Consider the following 15,643-nt stretch of genomic DNA (forward strand, 5'->3'; position numbering starts at 1 on the left):
CCCCCCCCCTCTCCCCTCTCCCCTCTGCCTCTGCCTCTCCCTCTCCTTCACCCTCTTTCTCTCCATGTGCTGCTGTTGCATTGGTTTTCTTTAGATGTTGTACCATAGACTTACTGTCTTATATACTACAAATTTATTATCATTGGGTTCTGGGGTCAGAGTCCAAGTCCAAAAAATCTCAGTAGGATAAAATCAAGGTATCAGCAGGGTTAAATTCCTTCCTGGAAACTGCACTGGAGAATCTGATTCCTTGCCTTTCAGCTTTTGGAGGCCACCCACATTCCTTAGTTCATAACCCCTTCATTCATCTCCAAAGCCAGCAGTGGCAGGTCAAGGTTTTCTCATGTCACATCACTGTGACTTCCTTTTCTGCCCTCCTCTTTTACTTTTAGATACCCTTGTCACTACCTTTGATCCACCTGTGTAATCCAAACCGATTTCCCTAAAGCCAGATAAATAGCAACTTTGACTTTATCTGCAGCATTAGTTCCCTTTTGCCACTGAACCTAATTTATACACAGGTTCAGGTGATTAGAATGTGGATATCTTTTTTGGGAGGACATTATTCTGCTGCTACTCAAGTCAAGTGTTCTTGACTTTTATTCTATTCAGTGGTTGTCCTGAAGCCCTGACAATCATCCAGGAATGTTAATTTATAAAGATCTTGGAGTAAAATGGATACACCTTACTAGGAGGCAAAAGTTCTGGATTGGAAAACAGACTCTACTTTTGACCTGTGTGAACTTGGGCAAGTCATTTAAATTCTTGGAGTCTCAGCTTCCTCATACATAACCTTTTTTACCCCCTTTCTTTGTAAAAACATAAATTTTCTATACCCTTTTAAAAAAGCCTCAACTAAGTGAAGTTAATCTGGAAAATCAATTCAATTTAAGATGTTAATAAATGGTAATAGTTTTATTCATAATCATTTCTTTTCTTCTCACCCTTCCTACTATACACTGTCAAGTAGCATTTATATATTAGTAAGATGAATTAACCTAAATAAAATTGTTTTACAAGTTGTATGATAAAGGTAAATGGAGTAGGCTGATGCCTATCTCTTAAAATTGGGTTCATCCAGAACATTTTAAAAGAAAGCATGTGTAGGATGACCAGAAGACCTAGTTTACCTAGGATAGTTCTAGTTTATGCTGTAGTTGTTTTATGCTCAAATGTCCTGGTTTGGGTATATATTGTATGGCTATTTAGCATTTGTTTGTCAATGTCTTGAGTGTACTCATAAAATGTTTCCTATCTTGGACTTTTATGAAAGCAGGGGAGTATTAATTACTATTTATGATTTATTCTTGTGTAAGTGGCCTAGAATCTGCATATCATGGCTTCTGAGTAGCTATTTCTGACTACTATGTTACATATTTTACATAACAGCCATCATTGTTTTCCCAGTAGTTTATAGACCATATGTTATGAACTGCACTGTATTTGCCCCAAAATCCGTATGCTGAAGCCCTAGCTCTCAATTTGACTATATATGTAGATGAGTCTTTTAAAGTAGAAATTAAGATTAAATGAATTCACAAGGCTCGGACCACATTTTAGTAAGACTGGTGTCATAAAAAAGGAGAGTTATCAGGAATGTGCCAGAAGAGAGAAAAGACCATGTTAGGACATAGCAAGAAGATGGCCATCTGCAAGGATACAAGGGAGGCCTCAAGAGAAACCCAAATTGCCAACACCTTGGTTTTGGAGTTCAAGCCTTCTGAAATGAGAGAAATAGATTTATCTTGTTTAAATTATCCAGTCTGTAGGGTTATGACAGCCCTAACAGAGTAATCCACTGTCAGTATAATAATCAGGTAGGAATTTTGTTTAAAAAGATGAATTATCCTGAGTGCTATTTCAAACTTTATTATAATTTCTATGATGGGGCTTAAGGATGGCATATGTTTTCCTAAGAATTTTCTCATGTACAGTAAATTTAAGAGGCACTGAATTATAGATGCAGTGCTAAAGATTTTTTTCTTATAGGTCTACATCATGTCAATTCTTTGTTCCTTCTTTCTCTGTTTAGGGACTTTTTATCTAGGTAGAAAGACTAAAGGTTTTTTGACTATATGGGAATTTAAATGAAAATTGTAGAAAACCTAGAGCTTACAGGGATTATATATATTAAGATAAAGAGGTGAAGAAAATATTTTAGCGGAAAGTTAGAATAATAAATAACCTGGAATTGGCTCTTTAAAAGGTCATTAGGAAAGCCATGAGGGTGGGGTTTGACTATTGCTTCTTCGTTTTCTGAGGTTAGCAAACAATGCCTGGAAATAATACTTGTTCCTTTCCTTGGGACTGTTAAGGATCATTGGCTTTCAGGTCTCTAGGAGGAGTACCTTTGATTCCACAATTGACCTAATACTGTATCTTAAATACTGATGGATTTAATCTCCAAAAGTTTAAACTCATTTCCAAAGAGGTAGGTGACAAGGAAGCTAAGTAGCATGAACTCAATTTAAGTAGCCTACAAGTATTCTATAAAGCTTGAGATATTAATGCCAAAAATGTTAGGTGCAGACTAATTGTCAGATCTAGCTGTAATTAGCATGAATCCCTGCCAATTCTGTTCTTCTGGAAGGGCAAAGCCTCCCCTTAAACCTTAAAATTTCAGGTTTCCTACAAATAATTCACTTACACAAAGTATTTCATTTAAAATTTTATTGGTGCACGCATTTCTGAGAAATAGAGATTTTGCTGAACCTTTTCAGAGGATATGGTGAATAATGTACATAGTACCAATGCAAATGACATGGATTTGCACTAACGTACACTAGAGGTATTGCCTTTCTTAACCATATATTGCTGTTAAAACCATATAGTTTCATTAAATTGTCTTCTAAATAGAGTCTTTCTACTTTGCTAGTTCCTTTCATATTTGCTCATATTTTAAGATCAAAAGAACAAATTCCTTTCCTACCACATTCAGAGCATCTATTTCTCCATTCTAAGACTTGGTGCTCTGAGGTTTCCCAGGTGTTCTTTTGGGTGGTGGTAGGGGTGGGAGTGGGGTGGCTGTTGTAGAGGAAGGATGATTAAAAAGAATCATTTCTATCATTCTACCTCAGTCATTTACCTAAATAGGCTTCTCAATCCAAGGCAATATTATTCTTCAAGTTCTAGTGACAAAATTTATCTCCATCTCATTTCATAAAAATATTACTGAAGTTACTACCAGGGAACAGACATAGCTATGACATGACTCAATGAAAAGAATCCTATACCAAGAATGAAAAGGAAAAATATAGTTCATGTTTACTGAACTGGTCCTTTATGTCCAAAGAAAAGTTTGTTTTATGGATATTTTCTTATTTGATTCTCAAAATAACTGTGTTAGGCAGGTCAGTGTTAGGCCCATCTAACAGATGAGAGAATCGAACATATGAGCTTAAGTGATTTAAATAATAAAATGAAAATCTACTATTTTAATTTAGATCTCCTGACTCTTAACTGCATGAGGTGTGATTAACATAAATTGTAAATGTTTAAATTTTAAAAAAGAATTGAAGTAAAGGACATATTACCATTGACCTACCTCAAAATACACCCCATCACTTTGAACACACTTCTCCCATTGTCCTTGCCACTTTCTGAATAAATTCTGGTCATATATATATGTATATATATGTATGTATATATATGTATGTATATATATGTATATATATATATATATATATGTATATATATAGTGAATGCTGCTGCTGAATGCCATTCAGTGTAAAGGCAGGCTTGTAAAAACATTACTGTGATCCTCATCTATCTTGTTCATCAAATTTTACATGACGTAACTTCTGGATCTTCCCTAAAATGACCATGAAAGGTAAACATTTTGAATCAGTTTAGGATTTTGAGGCAGTCCTGACAATAGCACAAATAAAAACATGAAAGAAGACTTCCAGAACTGTTTCAGAAAGTAGCAAGAACAATGGGATAAGTGTATTCAAAGTGAAGAGGAGTATTTTGAGGAGGATTAATGGCAATATGTCTTTTACTATAATGAATATATTTTTTTAATGTAAACATTTACTATAGTTTTCACTTGATTTAGCCAAAAGGCTGAGAAGCAGTAATTCACTATAGTTTTCAATCATTTCATATGTATTTTTTCACTATACAATTTGACTATCCCTAATCTGAAATCTAAAATGCTCCAAAATATGTAATGCTCTAAAACTCAAAATGTTTTGAGGAACACAATTTAGATTATGGAGCAATTTGGATATTGGGTTTGGGGATTTTTCACATTAAGGGTATTCTGCAGTAAAGTCAATGCAAGTATTTGTAGATCTTAAAAAGTCTAAAATTTGAAACACTTCTAGTCCCAAGCTTTAAGGAACACCCAGACTGTAGCAACATATGCTTCTGACTGAAAGTCCTGGATCCACAGTTCTACTAGTGGCTTATGTACTCTTGGGAAAGTTTTGTTCCTGGTCTGAGTTTTCATTCCTCATTGCTAAAACACAAAGAGGTTAAATGATTTATGAAGGCCATTTAACTCTAGGCAATATGTCATTCTGTGACCTTATACCACTTGGAAAATACAACTGGAAACTATTTTGGTATGCCTTGCTTAAGGAAGGCAGGCCTTCCTTACAATCTGCATCCTGTATTGTTACTCTTTCCCCTCAAGTTGATTACTTGTTATATGCTATTTACTTAAGGTTGACTAGATATTAATATGTACTGTCCAAGGTTCTTTAAAAAATAGTCTTGATTTTCTTTATATTCTATTTTATTTCTTATTTTTTAAATTTTCAACTTTACATTGAAATGTAAAGGCTTTGGATAATCCTTAAAATATTATTGAGTCATATGGCAACATTGCATTTGGTTATCAAGAAGCAGTATGAGGAATCAGCAAGTCTCATTTCTTTAACCTTATATATCAATCTCAAATTGTGAATGCTATTTCTCACACTTAGTGTCATGGCCTAGAATCTTGCCATCTCTTAGTGATGGCTGGCTGTGGTGGTGAGGAAGGGAAAGCCAAATGCAAAGACATGCATTGCCATGATAAATACTTAGAACAGGCTGCATCAGTACAGTGGCCAATGTGGAGATGATTGCGTGGTTGTAGGAAGTTGATATGTAGTGAAAAGATATATCATTGTATAAAATATTATTGGATCATGGGTTTAGTTGCTAGTCTTGACTAAATTGTTATCCATATGCAGAAAGGGAGTTAAGAGAATGACATACAAAATCCTGTTTGAGCTTTTGGGTAAATGCATTAAGATAAAGGGTTTATTGGGTGAGATGATAGGGTTTATTCTTACTGTGTAGAATTGAATTACTTGTGCTGAACTGTTACTACCTGAATTATCACCTGCTTCAAAAAATTAAAAAAATAACAATACATATATGTTTACAATACTTTATATACATTCTGTAATTTCACCATCACAACAACTCTTGATAGCTAAATGTTGTTCAAATCCCATAGATGAGGAACATGAGACCCAGTGAAGTTAAGTAATTTGCCAAAGACCATACATCTATGGACTATCTGAACCAAAATATAAACCTCACATGTTCTTCTTTTTTCTGTTCTTTTCTCCTTTACCTACACTGTTTTCACTGTTTCTTTTCTCACCTTGAATATCTAGTAATCCTTTTGTTTAATCTTTTGTTATATGGCTTACAAGGGTATGATTCCAAGAGAGTTAATACCCAAGGGCTAAATAAAACCAAACAGTAGACTGATTAATCAGTCAAGTAATTAAGTGTTCATTGGCTGCCACTATGTATAGGCACTGAGGATGCAGCATTACAGAAACACCAGAATAATACTTGTTGTGGTTAAGCTTGATTTTGTCAACTTGATTGGCTTGGGAATTGCCCAGGGAATTGGTGGGCCACTCTTCTGAGTGTGTGGGTGGATCATGACCTTGGGTACTAAATATGGCCCCTTGCCCCTTCCTCTCTTATGCTGTTCCCCTGTGCTCTGCTTCTTGTCCACCATGAACTAAACAGCTTTCCTCTACCATACCCTTCTGCCATGATGTTACTGCCTTGATGCCTGCTGACTATGGACAAAATTCCCTTAAAACCTGAGCCAAATCAAACCTCTCCTTTAAGTTGTGGATGTCAGGTATTGTACCCCACAATGGGAAAGCTGATTAATATACTTATCTTCATGAAACACATAAGCTAATTGATGGAGCTATGCAAAGTGATAGCCAGTAGGTATGTATGATGATATAAATTAAAATTAAATACATTTAAAAATTATTCACGTTTCAAATGCTCAATGGCCACATGCAACTAGTGGCTGCTGTACTGGACTACACAGATATAGAACCCTTACGTTATGTAAGAAAATTCTATTACACAAATAATAGCAATTGTGCTAAGTGAAAAAGAAGGCTTTAAGTGAAAAGAAGTACTTAAAAAGTGGTCTAGTTTTGGAGCCTTTTCTAAGGAAAAACATTTCAGTTGATCTTTGAATCATAAATAATCAAGAAAATATTATCATCCAGAGATACTGTATTCTCTGTTGTGAGATAATGTGATGTGCATGGAGTGATAATCTTGCAGTTGATTTGCTCAATTAGTCTAGAGGTAAAGGCACCTGTCTTCCACTCACAGTGGACATTACTTTGCTTAAAAGCAAGAGAGAACATAATAGAAGAAGGTAGAGAGCTGTTTCACATATTTGTCTGTTAAAGTCAGGATGGTAGTATATGGGCCCATGAATTGCTGCAAGTGAGGACCTGCATGAATTTTTGTGCTATTTTTACAATAGTTTTAAACTGTTTTTACAATAGTTGAGTAACTATTTGTATAATAGTTACATTTTTACTTTTGAAATATGGGGAGATTCCAGCCTAGGTCTCACTGTTAAGATTTATGGGGAATATGTATGATTTACAGTGTCATGGTGTCCTGAGAAAGGAAAGAAACAGGCTAAGTAGGGGAGAAGCTGTTTGTGCTGGGTATGTGTGCTGTGTCATGTGCTGCATGCTCCATGAGCCTCACTAGCCTGCACTGGCAAAGATGAGGATATTTAGAAACTCACATATCTATATGTACTAAGTTAAGTTCAGGGTCACAACTTGGCCAAGATACAACCCATGTGGTAATTGACTTATCCTAATTTATTTGCCACACAGAATGAATCTCCCTTTCCCATCACCCCATCCTTCTCTTCTGTCACCTATCATTATCACCTGACATATATTTATTTTCCAGAAGTCCTAGGGAGAATCTCCACAGTTATACACATCCCAAGTCAAGCCTTCTTTCTCAGACAAAAGCTCCATGATAAAATGTGGGAAGGCCAGGCTCTTCTCTCCAGTATCAAACAGAGTTTCCAAAAATGAATTTAACTTGACCAATAGACTACATGATATTGCCCCAACTGATTATGTCAGTAAAACCTGCCAACAAGAACTATCTACCAGTATAGTAGAAAGTGGGACAGAAATGGTCCCAACCATCTATATTAGTATCATACAGATCCCCTGGTATTGGGAATGACTTTAGTTTTCAAACTCTTCCCAGTTTTTGAGCTTTGAGAAACAACTGTGTCAGCCCCTGCACGTCTACCAGCTGTTTGTCTTGCTTGTATATTGAAATGCTTTTTAAATGCATTGTGCTCTTACTGTTTGTTTGGGGGGAATTTGCTTCTAAAGATCATATTCTCTATAAAAAGTACTGCTTCCCTTTTGATTTAGAATCCTGCTTGCAGCCACCCCTCAGAGATCTTGACTCACTGCTTATGGCTGGAATCCAAGTTCTGTCCGTCTCAGTTTTCTTTGCTTGTTCTGAGATTTGTCAGAGCCATTCTGTATTTGAATTATCTTCTGCCAGGATGGTGGTTCTGTAGTCAGTCTGTGTGCCAAGTGCTTCTGAAGTGGCCTTTACAAACCAGATAATTTAATTTATCCATTTTCAGAAAGTAAAGAACAAGTCACCTTATTAAGTGGAAATGAGCTTATTTGGTGCTGTGAAGAGGCTAATATTATGGCCCTAAATCTTAAGAAGAAGTTCAGCTTGTCCTTGATGTTTCATTCTACTTAATATTTCCCTGCAACTCTCCTACCCTCTACTGCTGCAGAAATCCTCAGACACAGATATATACTTCTAGTTCTATGAGTTTTTTGAGGCCCAGTTTATCTCCTCCATGTTTTTTTCTATGATTAGGGAACCTGTTTTTTTTTTTTTCCTTCTCTTATAGCATCCACTATTGGTGTCACACGATTTAACATTCACTTACCTATACTAGCTCTATACTCTCATATATAATTAGGGGGAAAATTTTGTGAGGGTTTAGCTCATTTCTTGTAATTCTTCCCCTGGTGACTGTTTTATTCATTGGTCTGTTCAACAAATATTTACTGAGCATTTACTTCATTTAGGTCCTGTGCTCGGCACTAGAGCTATAAAGATAAATAGGGTAAAAAGATGAGTAAGACATGACCCTGATCCTCAGGAGTATGCAGTCTAATAGGGAAGTTAAAGAAAAAGTATAGACGTTCACAAATGTATTACAGGTTCCAAGATAGAAGTCAAAGTAGGGTACACAGAAAACATAATGGAATGAGTCAGGGCCAGTTCTACTTGAAGGAGACAGAAATGACTTCATATGAGAGATGATTACTGAGCCTTGTTTTAAGAGCTGGGTTCGTATTTACTTGGTAGAAAAGAGGGAGAGGTACATTCAAAACAGTGAAAGCAGCAGAAGAAAAGTCAGGTTTGAAAAAGTGTGATACAGAGGAGACACGGAAAGTGGTTTGGGATGACTAAAAGGCAGCTGGGTGGAGTGAGTGGAGTAATAGGTGAGCTATGTTAATTACTTTTCTCTTGTTGCTGAGACAAAGTACTTGACACCCAAAGTTAGAGGGGAAGGGGGTTATTTGGCTTGCAGTTCATAGAGATTTCAGTCCGTAATCAACCTAACTCCAAGGCAGATGAGAAACACAGCACACACAAGGCAGCAAAGGTAATGAGACCTTAACAGCAGCTCCCTGCCCCTTTTTTCTTATTCAGACTAAGGATGGATAGCACTCACACCCTTGTGCCTAGCATTGCATCATGAATCAATTCCAGGTTCACACACTCTAGATCAAGCCTATGACCACAAGAGGCTTTGGGGGGACATCTAGACTAAAACCGTAACATGAGATATAGTTCTAGAGTTGTATTAGGAACCAGATTATGGAGGGTTTCATCGTGTTAAGGACAATAAACCTTAGGCCACAGGCATGAACCACTAAATAATTGTATATAGAGTATTAAATAATCTGATTTATGATTGAAAGAGATTAATAGCATAGAGTTCAGTTAGGAGACTTATAGAAGAGATGGGATGGGAAAGGTCAGATATGCTGAAAAGGCTAGAATGAGTCTCTGATTTCAGGTTTGGACCGATAGGTGGGTGGTGATGTTATTTACAGAGGCAGCAAATAGAATAGAAAATCTTCTCCCCTCCTGTAAACTCAAGCAGGTCCACAGTATGTACTCAATAAATGCACAATATTTATTTAATTTTGCTGTGTTAAGAAAGAGCAAGTCTTGCCTTTTCTTGGTGACTTGCCTTAGCTTATATAAGATTCTTTCTGCAGTGGTAAGGAAGTTTCATACCTCTTTTCTGGCTGCTACCACATGATTTCTCTTTGCTGCTATGATATATCTTTGCATTTCTTTGTGTCTGGTGGAGGACCTAGACTCATGACTCAACTTGCCTTTTTGTTAGTGCTGCACTTCTTTGATTTTGTTTTTATGTGTGACTTAATAATGGTAATTACACTTGAGTGTTGAATTGGAATTTATCAGGCATTTTCAAGTGTATTTTTTCCTTGGATTCCTACTACACTGAAGTAGAGAAGTAAGTTTAATTTTCTCTGTTTTACGTACAAAGGAATTTAGGCAGTGGTGATGGGACCTGTCAGAGATCATATTGCTAGTAAGTGTTATAACTGTGACTGTCTCCACATCGAGTGTACTTTAACAGTGTAGTCTTGATCTTTACCTCGTTTTCTAATTTCTACCCTCTTCTTTGTTCTGACTCCTAGTGCTTATATATGCCTCAAGTCCACTGTGAACCTCTGCTTGCAGCAGTCTCACTTGGTTAGACCTATACCTTGCCCTGTATATCCAGTTCTGCTTTGGTTCTTACTCAGGTGTCTTACACTGTCTTGAAATCCTTTTACCCATAGTACTGACAATGGCACTGCAGGACTTACAGATGGATTTGTGACACCATCACTTTTCTCCCCAGTAACATAGGGGGACACCCACTGTCTGTTGGAAAGAAACCTGACCTGAAGAAGTAGTGTCCTTTGAACTGTGTTACTTAAAACTATTTAATCTGATATATGAGCAGTAAAAGAAGAAAAGCAAAGAGCAAGGCAAGTTTTCCAACCCATAGCTTGCCTACTTCAACACAGATATTGTTTAAATTTGCCATTGAGCTCCCTTATATGAGCCTGTCTCTTTGTAATTACATGCATCTCCTGGATCAAATATTTGGAAGTGGGCATTTTGGACCATTTAGCATTCATATAATAACAGCAAACAATTTTCAGGATCATACAGATTGTTGGTAGTTGCCTTCATATTGACACTGAAATAGTCCAATGATTGACCCCATGTAAGTTAGGGCTGCCTAAGCTTGCTTAGCATTTCAGCCCTTATAGCTGAGCAGCAAGTACAGTACTTATTGAACATTTCCTACACAACAGGGCTATTATAAACAAACTCCTTGCTCTTGAGCCTGGTTGAGAAGAGATACTTTACATTTGTTTTGCTATGACTGAGTGGAACAGCAGAATTGTAAGTCCATGCTAGGAGTTTGGAACAGGAAATGAGATATGGAAATGAGATATTACTTAGTTGAGGCAGCTCCCTTAAAAGATGACATTAGACCTGAGCCTTAAGGAATGGGTAAAATTTGGAATGCAGAGTATATGAGTCAGCATTAGTGCTGATATTCTGGGATGGCAAAATGGCAAGATAGAAGCCCCATATTTAATTCTTTTTCAAACGGCATCTCTCTCCATCTTGGATGACAAGTTCAGGAAGGGACCTGCAAAAGCAGTCTTTCTTAACTGTGCCAGATCTTATACTGTAACTTCCCCAATTCTGCAGCTTGGTTATTTTGCATCATAATTTTAGACTGTGGTGTGAACCTAGCCCAGGAGACTCCTTTCTCAAGTTGGGTTTAACTCCAAGTGAAAACTGAGTTTGTACTTTTGAGGTAATTGCTCTAAGAAGGCTGCACTGCTAAAACACAGCTTAGAATAGAAAAGTTAACTTTGTGTAACTCTAAGATGCAATTTTCTCTGTTCTTCCTTGGCAAAGATGATGCTGTGACTGGGGAGTCTTTTCAGAGTGACAGATCTGTGTAGGCTGAAGTCTCAGTTTGATCACGAGGGGGCGGAAGATGGAAATTTCTTTTTTCCCCCCTCTATGATGGATTCTAATGCAGGCAAGTATATGCTCTGGAGGCTGTTGTTAGAAGCACGATGTATGCCTTGTTTCTCAGTGGAACATCATGGGGCAAATAGCATTTGAAGCATGTTTTTGCAAGTGGGGCAGAGGCAGGATGTGCTAATAAAAATGTATTAGATAGAATAAGCTTGTTGGAGCTGTGGTCTAGAGAAATGTTGCATCTGATATGGAAACTCAGTTGCCTCACCCAGTTTTTCACTTTTTTTCAAAGGTTATGGTAAATGAGGTAAAACATTCATCACTGACTGTGGGTCTCAGTGAAGGTTTGTTAAAAATGGGTGGAGATAGCTGGCCTGGACTTGGCAACATATACCTATTAGTTTCACACCTTCCTTTTCTTTTGTGTTCTTATTCCCTTTTAGAATTCTCCCCTGGGACATCTAGAATCTTCCTCTGTCAAGTCTGTACTGGAACTTCAGGGAGTGACTTACATGGGGGTGGTAATGCTAGAGATACAGCAGTGTTACTGTAGTGTCTCATTTAAAGGTCTCTGTTGTAAGATGAGTAGGCAGTTCAAGTGTAATATCCTGAGGGTATAGCAAATTTTTGTTTAGCATAGGTTAATGCCCAAGGGTAGGAATGGATTGGTGGATTAAAGCAGGAGTTCTCTTCAAAGTCTGCCTGTTCATTGAATAAACAAGGTGAAGATATAGGAAGGGATAGAAAATCAAGGAAAGTAGAGGTTAAGAAAAGTAATGTTAAACCTTGTTTAGAGTGGATTCTATGAGGAGAGATTAGTGTTTTATAGGTTAAAGTATTATAAGTAACATTTGTTGAACTCTTACTATATGCCAAGTATTTTATATAAAGTTCTCATGTAATTCTCATGATAAGCCTATGGTGTAGTTAGGTTCATTATTCGTATTTTATGTACAGATAAAATGAGATTCAGTTTTCTAAGTTCAAAGAATTGGTAAGTGATTGAACCATGTGGTGACTGATTGATTGAGTTTTATCATGCTAAACATACAGAATCAGTTATTTTAACTAATTTGTACCAGAATTTAGTTTTTATTTAATTTTAGTGGTTAAAAACACATAATGTAAAGTTTATGACCTGAGCCATTTCTAAATGCACAGTTCAGTAGTAGTAATTTTATTCATATTAGTATATGATCAGTTTTATAACTTTTTCATCTTGCCAAACTGTTACCCTAACCCTATTGTAATAATTCACCTATTTTTCTCCCCTCCTACCAGCTTTTGGTAATCATCATTTTACTTGTTTGTATGAATTTGACTACTTTAGGTACCTCATATAAGTAGAATTATGCAGTATTTGTGTTTCTGTTTCTGACTTATTTCACTTAACTTAATGTCCTTTAAAGAGGGTTTCATCCATATTATATCATGTGTCAGAATTTTCTTCCTTTAAAGACTGAAAAACAACCAGCCTTAAAATAGCAATGCTTGCATGCATGTATCACATTTTGTTACTCTATTCATTTACTGATGGATAATTTTCTTTTTTAGCTTCTAGCTATTATGAATGATTCTGCTGGGAACATGGAAATAATAGTATATTTTAGAGACTCCTCAGTACTACTTTTTGACAAGACTATTAGTTGGAGTTATCTTAAGTGCAATTCTGCTTTTGATTATATATTGCTAGTATTTAGATTTTAGATTGATGTTTTTGTATGTTGACTTTCTGTTTTGCAGCTTTATTAAGCTTACTTATTAGTCCTAAGAGGTTTATTTATAGATTGGAGTTTTACGTAGGCATGTTTTCACCAGAGGTAATTTAATTTTTTCCTTTTAAATTAAAATATACTTTATTTATTTTCCTTGCCTGAGAGCAACTATTAGGAATAGTAACCAAGGCGTTCTTGCTTTAGTTTTAATCTTAGAGGAAAAGCATTTTGTCCTACCATTAAGTATAATGTTGGCTGTAGGTGTTATATATTACCCTTGCTGGGTTGAAGAAATTATCTTTTATTTCTTGTTTGCTAAGTATTATGGTTTAGATATAAGCTGCCCCCAAAAGTTTCTTGTGTTTAGAGGTGGAGCATTTGGAAGGTGACTGGATGATGGGGGTTAATCCACTGATGAATATAGTGTGTAAATCCCCAGTAAGTTCATAGGCAAATGTACTATTAGGATTGGAGCCTGATTGGAAGAATTTGGTCACTGGGGTCTCCTCCCTTCACTTTCTCTGCTTCCTGGCTGTCATGAGGTCAGCAGCTTTCCTCCTCCATGCCCTTTCACCATGATGTTTCTGCCTTGGAGCCAGCTGACCATAGATTCACTTTCTGTAGAACCACAACCATATTAAAACTGCTTAAGTGTGGTTGTTGGGTATTGTTTCTCAGTGGTGAGAAAGCTGGCCCATACATTGAGTTTTTAAAAGTATATGTTGATAACAAGTTTTGTCAAGCAATTTTTCTACATCTAGGCATATAGTAATGTGATTTTTCTTGTTTAAACTGTTTGATATGTTGGATGCATTGGTTGATTTTGAATTTAGAGCCCAACTTGCATTATTGGTATAAACCTCATTTGCTTATATAGTATTATTTTTACAGAGTGCCTGGTTCAACTTATTACTACTTTATGGAAGACTTTTACATATATATTTATGAGCAACATTGGTTTGTAATTTTCTATTCTTATACTATTGTCTGGTTTTGTTATCAAGGTAGTGCTGTCCTCATGAAATAATTTGAGAAACGTTCCTTCTTTCACTGTTTCTGAGAGGAAGTTGTATAGAATTGGCATCATTTCTTCTAAAAATGTTGGACAGAATTTTCCATTGAATCCTTATATGCCTGCAGATATTATTTTTGGAAAGTTCGTAAGTTATAAATTCAGTTTCTTTAAGAGAACTACTTTTTATCTCTTCATCTTGAGTGAGTTTTGATAGTTTGATGTGTTTTTTGGGGGGGCGGGGATTGGCTTATCTAAGCTATTGAATTAAAGTACATAGAGTTGTTCATGGTATAGCTTTGTTATGCTTTCAATGTTTGTGAGTCCAGTATTAATATATCCTTTAATTTCTAGTAATTGTATTCATATATTATCTCCCTTATTTCCTATTAATCTTGCTTGAATTTTATCAATCTTACTGATCTTTACAGTATTATCAAAATAGATCAAGACTTAGCAGTTAATTGAATAATGATCAGGTCTTCTAAGTAGAAACTATAAGTTTGGGAAAGAATTTAAATAAATGGGGTATAATATGTTTATGGTTTAGAAGACACAGTGTTAGAAGATATATTAGTTTTTTTTAGAATGGAATTAATAAGCTGTTTCTAAAATTGATATGTAAATACAAATCCCCTAATTAGTTAAAAACAAGTCTTGAAGAAGAACAAATTTATAGACTATAAACTACAAAATATCAAGGGTTACACCATTTTTTGGGCTCTACTAATACAAAGTGTCATGTATTAAGGATGGAGAAATAGACAGATGAAACAATACAGAGTCCTGAAAAAAATCTTATACATATATGAAATTTTGATGTGTTATACAGATGGAATGGAGATCACCAAGATAAGGAGAAAATGTTAAGTAAATGAAGCAGGAAACATTGGTTATTCAATGTCAATTTCTATCTGTTATACATAAAAATAACTCCAGAAGAATGAGTTGAATATCAAAAGCATAACTAAATACTTTAGGTTAAAAAAATCAGTGGACTTCTTTTTCATCGTAAGAGTAGCAAGATGGTTCTTAAACATGGCACAAAGCATAACCAGAAAAGCCTAAGTTTGATAAAATTAATTTCATTTAATTACAAATTTTTATTAATAAAAATATTGCTTACTGAAAGTGAAAGTACAAGATACAAACTCTGTGAAGACATTTGTAGTACAGTATCAAGATCATAATGATTATATTCTGGAAGGAGCCTATATGCCCATTACCAGATAAATAGATAAAGAAAATGTGGTATTTACACAGAATGGAATAATGCTCTGGCACAAAGAAGGATAGACTTGAGTCATTTGTTGGAAACTTGTTGTACCCTGAGACCATAATCTTAAGTGAAGTAAATCACATATACACAGAAAACTAAAAATGTAAGTAAAGAGTTAAAAAGGTAGGTAATAGGAAGTAGGGCAATAGATCTTTCCAAAATTGAAGGGCATCAAGAGGTGGGGGGAATAGAGAGGGAGTGGCGGCTAGAGGGATGAAAAAAAAAAGTAGATGGCTTTTTTTTTTTTTTTTTTTT

This window comes from Fukomys damarensis, unplaced genomic scaffold (genome assembly GCF_012274545.1).
Source record: "Fukomys damarensis isolate Sample0158 unplaced genomic scaffold, DMR_v1.0_HiC HiC_scaffold_39, whole genome shotgun sequence".
NCBI classification, from domain to species: Eukaryota; Metazoa; Chordata; class Mammalia; order Rodentia; family Bathyergidae; genus Fukomys; species Fukomys damarensis.